Source organism: Pecten maximus, chromosome 18 (genome assembly GCF_902652985.1).
Source record: "Pecten maximus chromosome 18, xPecMax1.1, whole genome shotgun sequence".
Classification (NCBI taxonomy): Eukaryota; Metazoa; Mollusca; class Bivalvia; order Pectinida; family Pectinidae; genus Pecten; species Pecten maximus.
The window spans coordinates 15,478,445-15,488,376 of record NC_047032.1 but is presented as its reverse complement, the minus strand read 5'-3'; positions in this window follow the sequence as shown (position 1 = coordinate 15,488,376).

Here is a 9,932-nt window from a genome sequence, read left to right as displayed (position 1 = left end):
CAGCATCATTTTTATTGTTGTCTCCGTCGACAGAATACTGACTATATTCGGTGAGACGGAACCTAGTAATAGGAGGAACCATGTAGGCAGTAAACCTGAATTTAGGCGGCAGAACGCGGACTATAGCCGGTGAGACGAAACCTAATAATGGGAGGAGTAATGAAGGCGATAAATCTGACTTTAGCCGATAGAACACTGACTATAGTCGGTGAGACGAAACCTAGTAATAGCCGACAGAACACTGGCAATAGTTTGTGAGACGAAACCTCATAATAGAAGTAGCCATGTAGGCGGTAAACCAGTGACTGATTTTAGCCAACAGAACACTGACTATAGTTGGTGAGACGAAACCTAATAATGGGAGTAATACAGGCGGTTTACAAGTAACGTACTCAATTCTGTGATATTGAAGGGACATATGGATATTAATCATAGTCATACCACACTGTTGACTGATTAAAACCTATCTGGATTTCCGTTACGGTTACCCTACACCTTTATATCAGATAAATTAATACTGGCATTGTGTTTGGAATATATCATATCCATACATATGAATATTAGGCTATCGCAGCGACACACCATGGATTGTCTTGTAATTGTATTTTTTTGTTTTCCTATCATTGGTTCATAGCATTTACTGAAATGTCTCTGAAAATCACACGAATATGTTGCCACAGTTTATTTATTTTTGTTTTAATTCTGACTTAACTGTCGAAGCCAATCATTCCAAAACTCTTTTTCTGTCTCATTCGTCTGTCCTATGCAATGCAATACCCGATGGCATAAATCAGGCCTTATCAATCGCTTACCTCAAACGATTCCTTCAGTTTCAACAAACCCCTACGAAGATTAAACTGGGGTGCATGGATTCAGTTATAATCTACGTAATATTCACATGCAAAGAAAACAAATATCGTGATAATAATATATAACAATATGCAATAAATGTGCAAATAAAGAATGTAATAACAATCTGTTTTTGTAATAATGTAATTCATTTATTTGATTGAAAAATTCACAAAACAGTCATTGACAATTCAAACTAATTGTAAATCTCTTCAACTAAGTGGAAGTTAAAAGACCTCTGTAACAAAATAGCCCAAAGTAATAATTGCTGAACTAGCAAGACTTCATTTCGTCTTTTACTGTCATTCATCATATTATTAGTCTGTTTAAATACATTTATAAAGCCTAGTTTTAACCGAACTATAATTATTGTATTAACACCTTACATAAGCAAAACAGGTGTACTTTTTCCTATGGAATATTTCTTTGGATGGATAAGAATGTACGAGGATACACGTTGTACATTAAAATCTGTGTTATATTTCGGTGATTACACTCCGACAACTTCATCAGACAAATGACCAAATTAGATTGTACTAGTTTGATGTATATAGCATTACACACAAAAAGCGTATGGCAGGCTATGTCAGGTTTTGTTCAACAACACAACACTAAACGCGGCTGGTATTAAGATATTCTGTATACCAGCACAATTTTTATAAAAATAGGCAATCGTGTATTTTTTTTTTTTTTTTTTTAGAAAAAATTATATTTTTAATACATTCTGTCGGATTACAACATGCATTAAACGTTACCGGTATATGCCAGACAAATGCAAATATCTACGCTCTACAAAACAATAAATAAGGTATTACGTGCTGTGACTAAAAACAAAGCTGTGATAATAGTCTGTTCAAAATAGCGTGACCTTGCAACAATAAAGGCCACGTAATAACGTTTGTATCGCCGACCCCGTGAAATTATTCAAGTCAGCATCGTGACACTCAAACCAGCGACATAATCCAAGACAGATAACTATAGAAGACTTATCCAGTCTTGGCGAATTTCATATGGATTTGGTAAACAAATAATGTTTCTAAATATGTAACACCTGTAAACCAACCTTTGACGGAAAAATTAATACATTGTATTAATTTCGCCATGAACAATACCGTGACGTAAATAATACATCAAATAACAATGATGCTTCAAATAGCAATAATCGTTAAAATGTTCATTGTATGTATGTTTTTATGTTTTTAACTGAACGAAGATATTGCTCGGCAAATCAGATGATTAAAATAAATATATTGAAGCTACGTAAATAATATTATTGTGCTGACTTCATTGGAATCCTTCACCTTTTCTTGTCTTATGCAAATGAAGCGAAAGGAGACTTTGTATTTGTCTCTGCTGCATAATTTTACACACAATATTTTTTTCTTAAATAAATCACGGATAACAACAATATCAACAACAACAAAAATCCAGATAACAGCACAAAATGCTGAAAGGTGTCGTGCTGCTTATTTGAAGCAGGTGCTGCCTTTGTGTTAATCGTACGCTTATTACAATACAACCTCACCATTTATGCTACATACTCAAACGCTTATTCAACACATTATCAAGATCAGGTTTAAAAGGTATAAAAATTGTAACTAGTGATCAAATTAGGAATAAATATAGTAAGTAGTTACACGATTTATTTGTTTGTTTAGTACAAATGTTTAATCGCTTCCTGACCTACCAGGTTTTTGGAGGAGTCTCTTTTTAGCTGCCGTTGGCTTCCTCATTGAACATCATGCCTGCTAAATGCTATCCAGAGCAATTATAGTAAAGTGTCTTACACATACGAAGCCACAAGACATGGCTTCAAAAAGAAAAGGTTGCAAAGTAATACTCAATTTAAATCGTCTTTCAGACTATATTTTTGGATGTTCCACCGTAAGCAACTGCGAACAAATTAAACTACAATATACCCACGCACTTAGCATTATTTTGAAATTTAATTGAGACAGTGATACATTTTATTGCCTTATTTGCCTTTTACACATCCCAAACTAGAGTTTAACATTGTTTACTTATTTTAGTCACCTCTGAGGTGTCATCATTTTAAGGCACACGGGCATTCAGTGATGCTAAGGGCCTTATGACTCAGATTGAAACATGTGCATCAGGGACCCACCCATAGATAACTTATTATTGACAAGGGCAGGAATGTTGTATCTAAAAGTGCAAAACAATCTACGGATTATTGAATGATCAACTGCCGTTCCTTGAATGGTATGTCGTTTACGATTGGTTACGGGAATATTCGTAACCAATCAGATACGCCGTATCATTCAAGGACAGACAATTCAAACAAGGACGCTGTGTTGTTTACTATTCAGTAAACTCCCCGAAAACAACCAATGCCGATATCATAAAGAAGCCACTGCATGGTAGGGGGAAATGTATATGTATTGTGTTAAGTATGACAAGCTTGAATTATTGTGTGACAAAGTGAAAATAAATAAGTGACCCATATATAGCAAATGTCTACCTAGCGTCTCGCGGGAATTGCATTCACTTGTGGGAACTATCTCAGCCTCGGAACATGTCATGGTTGGTGTCACTGTAAACGTTAGCAAATTTTCTTTAAAATGAAACATTGAAAGTAAGAAACAGGTTTGTGATTAGGTTGCAAAACATGTCTTGAATTCTAAAATGCGATATCCTGTCATTGCCAATCATAAGTGATCTTGGGGTCGGACCCTTGGGTTAATTTGTTATTCTAGGTCAAAGGAACGTGTCACGCTCTGCGCTTATGGCCCGTATCATCACTGGGGGCTAGAAGGACAAAACAACTGATTGATACAGTTAAACTTTCTTTTGAATTACTGTATCTACTTATCAACTTCTTCATTTGTATTGAAAGGTGTTTTTTGCCTTTGGTACAATCCATTTAAAGAAAATCAAATTGCCTAGTTTGTAATAATCTAAAATTCAATGTACATCATATATTAATTAATGTAAGTATTGTCCTTATCTTATACGAGTCTATTCTTAGAACTTCTTAAACTGTTGTCATTCTTGTTTTTGACATCCTGCCGGTGTCTGGAACTTAAACAAAGCTTAGACTACCCGGTCACCTATCCACTCTTGTAGGTTCCATATTAACTGGAACATCAAATCCAACCACGTATCTTGTTCGAGGATAAACAGCAATTAGTGCATGTGTGAAGGCGTCCACGACCTTGTATATATCTGGATACATAATTTTATCCAAGTTTTTATTTGATTTCTTGATCACTGAAAATAAACGCAGCATGAGATATTACAAGCAGCTACACCAGTGCAGTAATGAACAATTGAATGAAAGACATTTCAGGATATGTGTGCGTTATGGCTCCATAACTGAAAAACATTCAAGTTTGTCACGGTAAATCTTCTCTACACAATCTATTGTATCAGTCAATCACAAGCGACGTTACAAAGAGCGATGACATTCTTAGGCTAAATGTAACGCAGTTAAGTTGCAGCCTATCGTTAGCGCTACTGAAGTCTATGTACAGTACTAGCATTCTGATTGGTCAAATTATTTCCTTAAGTTATGAACACTCTTTAGTGGCAAACTATTTATCAGTATGGTTGTTACAACCATTATTCAATATATCTGTTTCGCGTACATTCAATTGCAACAGTATTAAGTATTAAACCGGATACTTACAAAAACTCGTTTTTGGTTTGATGTTATTGGTTGATAAGCCAATGAAAATACTTGTTACAAACAAGATTAAACTATATAATATATATTCATAAATGATTATAAGGAAGGCAAATGATCCTAATTATGCACGTGGAGGTGCAGAGTAAACAATACTGACTTTTGGATTTTTTCAGCAGACGTTACTATCTTTAATATTAAGAAAAAAAAACATTTTTCTCCACTTCTATTTACAAGATACACATGTGCGTGTTATGGAACTGTCTCTAACATTTCATTGCGGGGCAATATTACTGTGTTCTTTATTAACGTACCTTCAGAAACATAATTTTCGCCATAAAACATCTTCTGTTCATTGTTCAGTGCTTGGAACGATCTTCTCATACTCCGCTCTATATCGTCCATATTGATTAAATTCGTTTTGAAATAGCCTAGTTAAATTATATGTACGCTGACACCGCAGTTCTGTAACTGGTATCTACATAGATTCACAGATAGAAAAATAAAACATGTTCAACATAAACAATATACATGTGTTTTCACATTTAAAATGACCAGGTAGAACGTAGTCGAATAACACTTGTGCTCCAAAAGTGTAGGAGTTTTCTTCTTTATCGACAAGATAAGTTATCGATAAATATTCCTTTCTAAAGGACTATTTTGGATAAAAATTCAGATTGGCGACAGTTTTCTTCAACTGGGGGGACAGAAACAGTTGGCGTGGTATTGTAGTGCGAGACGCCGCTTGTACTCACAAACGTGATCTTAGTAAATTATTTCAGGTGAAATTCATGTCAATTTGACATGAAAAAATCTTCATGCGAATTCAGGTGAAATTCATGTCAATTTGACCTGAAAACCTTGACCTGAAATTTACCTGAATTTGACCTGAATTGACTGAAGACATTTTGCCTGTGTATGGACCTTATAGACTGCATGACAACGTCTCTTATTTTCTTGGAAAGAAAAAAATCGAGTAGGAAATATCCCTGTTATTTACATTACGGAATGACTAAAGCATCCGAGGCCTACTTAGATAGATAAGGCAGGGCGGAAGCATTGAGTATTTATGTCCTGCCAATGAAGGGTTGGGGGCATATAGTGTTACCCGATTCCTCCAGTCCAGTCCAGTCCAGTCACGTCCTAATGTCTAACCTCGTCCCATTACGTTTCGAATCAAGGGATATTTTGAGAATCCCGCTCTCACATAGATAAAAGATTGTGTTCATATTTACACCACATTAACATAGCATAAAGTTCTGTTCTCACGATAAGCTGGTGGTCATTGGTCTGTCAAGATTGAAAGGTAAAATTTGGCATTTTCTCAATGTGCCCCTCCCCACTCGAAACTATTGTCACAGCAAAACAGCTGCTCAGCACTATGGGACAATGCCTTCACCATGATTACAGCATCATCGGATAATTAAGAACAGTTAATTAAATCATACCTTAGTTAATCGCAAAATCCTTCTGCTCCTTACTTGGAAACAACATAGGGACTCCAGGCATAGGCAATTCTTCTTATGACGCTTGTGATATTGACAATGCGACCTTTACTTTTTCTCACCAACGGTAGAAACACGGTAGTGACGTTGATAATTCCGTACAAATTAACGTCATTGCATTTCCGGTAGTCTTCAACAGTCTGCCATTCGATATGTGAGGCATTTCCGGCGGTTCCTGCGTTATTAACGAGAACCCAAAGTCCTGCCGACAAAAACAAAATGAAACTTATTCCTCTTTGTTAAATTCAAAAGACTACACTTATCTTATTGTGAAATGTAATGGAAGAGATAGGAGTGAGTTTTGATGGTGGAGGGTATGGTGCATGTATGTGTGTACTTCCGTTAGAAAATTCTTCTTAATGGAATTATATGTACAAATACATTTAGGGGATAGTATGTTGTTTTGAGTGGCTATACTGGCGATTAGAACATGAAATTTGGTTTGAACTCGAGACCGATAGGTCGAGAGTTTAAACCAAATTTCATGTTCTAATCGCCAGTATAGCCACTCAAAACAACATACTATCCCCATTCTAACACGGTTACTATCGCATATTAGATACATTGTTTTACATCGCTACAAGTACGCTGTTAAGTACTCTGTGACCTCCGCTAGTTACGTGTCATACTGTGGCAGATTGACCAATCAGAGAGAAGCTTTCAAAGTCGGTCAATTGGCCACGCCCATACTGGCGAGAGTTCGGTCTGTATGTTGACGAAGCGGTGTATTTGGATTGTTGTGAAAGTCCTGTTACAGAAGATTTAACGACATATTTGGATTTATGCAGTATGCATAACGACATGGGCGTTTTGACAAAGTCAGAGTTGATGTGTTTCTATAGGTTCAATCGTTATGTGAAAGTTATGTGCACTTGTTCCATTTCATTTCGGATTTTACTTGACCTTAGATGCTTACACACGGACGAAATGAACGTTTCAATCAATAAATGACGGTAAGAATGAAGTTAACGATTTTTGTTAAATTTATTAAGTTAATTCATTCTATTCGATTTCTTCACTTTCGATTCCAATATCACGGGTCATCAATCATAAATGGTGCAGAGTGTTGAATTTCGCTACGAGTCGAACTTGACGCCATATTGTTTTGATTAGAAACGGGGCGTGGCTTAACACGATATGTCATGGTTCTATCGCAGATTAGAAGTCGGTCCGCAACCAATCAAAACACGCGTTGTAAACGAATCGTGTTAGAATATGAAATAGATTACAATACAAGTGTTCGAATTAAATCAAGATACCATTTGTACAAAATTAAGCTGTTAAAGAAGATCCCTCTCTCACTTAGGAACTAATTATGCGTAACTAATGAAAGATAAAAAGCTTCACTAAATATGGTTTCAGAACAATATAATTCATGACGACTAATCTGGTCAAGTGTTGAGAGGATTAAACTAGTCATACCTTTAGAAATCGTAAGAATATCCTAATGTGATAATAACTTAAGGTACAGCTCAGCGTCAGCAGGTGAGAGAGCCATGCCAGCGTCTACTGCTTATCGATTGTATGTGTCACGATACTGTAGAGTATCCATTGTGCCTACGACAGTTATAAGATGTGAGTTTACACAACAAATAACAATGTAAAGTGTATTAACAGAATCTATTAGCAAGGTTTTGTATAAACGAGATGCCTGCAACCTGTAGCAATTGCCTCCCTTTGACCTGATTGTGATATAGCCGAAGGCTTAGAAACCTATATTGCTGAAAATTTCCAGAAGCCGGCGATGGTTGTGATGTACATCATTTAGGCCTCGAGTTTAACTACATCTTCGTATCTGACGCTTGGTCGTATAGATGTGGCGTTTGCAGTACAGCTTACCCTGGGTTCTGGAAATGGTATGACAGATATTGGGTATATAACATCAGACTTGCATCATTCTTAATTCATGTTATATGTTATTACTTGGTGCCAGTTTAATGCCATAGACCCAAATGTTGATGCAGAAGGCTGGTTAAGCTAACCGAGGTTAGCAAATGACGGACTGTTACTGACACAAGTAACAGGCAGCCAATTAATTGGTTCCGTTGTCAACACCTTACTTCTAATTTTGATCATTTTGAAAACCAGATCAAACCTATATTTGCATTATGGGTGTCATAGATGAAGGAGAAGATGCTTACTCTTTCGGAGCACTTGGTCCTATTCTACTTCTATTTTTGTCAAGGTTCCCCGTGCAAATCTTTATTTTGTTCATATCTGACCCAGCTTTATGTGACACGTAAATATTATTTTAATAATGTCAATATTCTTTGTTGTTTATATGCCGAATACGGCGAATTTGTAATTATATTTAATTCTGATCCAGGTATTCTAAGCTTAAAGCATTTAGGTAAATTTCTCTTCCTAGGTAAGATCTAGATGATGAAATCAAATTCAAAACTCGATTTATTTTCACGTAACTACTTGTATAGTTGTAAATTCTGAATACATGTACATGTTTATCATTAATAAAATATTATAGTCTCATTAAGATATCACCTAATAGATTAATCTCTTGCTTTAGTATATGACTTAATTCGAAACTCAAAGAAACATTTTGTTACCTGTGTGCCATGTGGCATGTGATCGCAACAATCACTGACCATCAGTTGGCTGACGATAAAGCATGAGAGTTTTGAAGTTAGCAATATACTAGCGTCATAGATGTTTCAAATCATTTCGACGACTTTGGTGAATTAATAAAGATGTACTGTTCGAGTAACTTTTTTCTTGGCTTCTTTCCCTTACCGTATTATTTTAAGACCCTATAATATCATTATAAGGAATCCATCTTAACAATAATGCATGTTTAGATTTGTCTGAATATATTGCCAAAATCACATCAAACATTGTTGTTATTGTGTAAAATATACATCCTTTTTTTCAAAAAATGTAATATATAAATATGAGACAGATTTATTATAAATAAAATAGAACAATTTTTGAAACATTTTCACTTTAATGACATTTCGTTCTTACATCGACATTTTATAATCTAAGCAAATCATCAAATCACACAAAACAAACACGTCAAAAGCTAAAATAAATCCACAACATACAATTAAATGATACATTCTGTGACTTGTTTTTTAGTTTGTAATTTAAGTACATTACCTTGACCAGTCAGTTCTTACCAGTGATAATGACACAAGGAAACGATATTATACAGTATTTTATGATACATATCAAATGGTTTAAGATTATATTGGCAATCAAGATTTCCCAATAGCATACATACTTCATAAGAAGCTGAGAACAATGTGATGCTGAATAAGTTCTAAGAATTGATTTTCACATTTGAACATTCTTATCGAATCATTGAACAAAAGACACAAAACAAGCAAATTTAGAGTTAGATAAAATAGAGAAAAAACTAAATTCTAGGACTCGTCATTGAGTATAAGAGAGGCAAACACAAACGCGAAACAGGCATGATGAAATGACAAAATGAGGATTGGGAGATGCAAAAGACGCATGATTTGATAAATGTCATATTTAACGTTATTTGATTTGGATGATTTACAATATTAAGTATATATTTGTATTCTAAACCGTGTCACCATGGAGAAGTAGTAAAAAAAAACCACACAATCTGTAATTGTAATTCTTGCTAAGAAATTCACCAGATTTTTTTCATATTAAAATTAATATTTATTTTGAGAAATGTATGGATACATTATAATTATAGCTTATAACCAACTGTAGTTTTCCTGATGGTAGCATCATGATGCTTTTATATAATTAAGCTGTGTACTTACATTGTATATTAGAAATGAGAATGCATATGTGTTAATGTTGCATTTATAATTAAACAGAACAAACATCGTTATATTTTTCAAAAATCATTCTTTAATAACTTCCCCGTCAGTTCTGTTTGTTTTCTCGACCGGATTTTAATGTTAGGTGTCCAACGTCCTTATCGGGATGTTTTC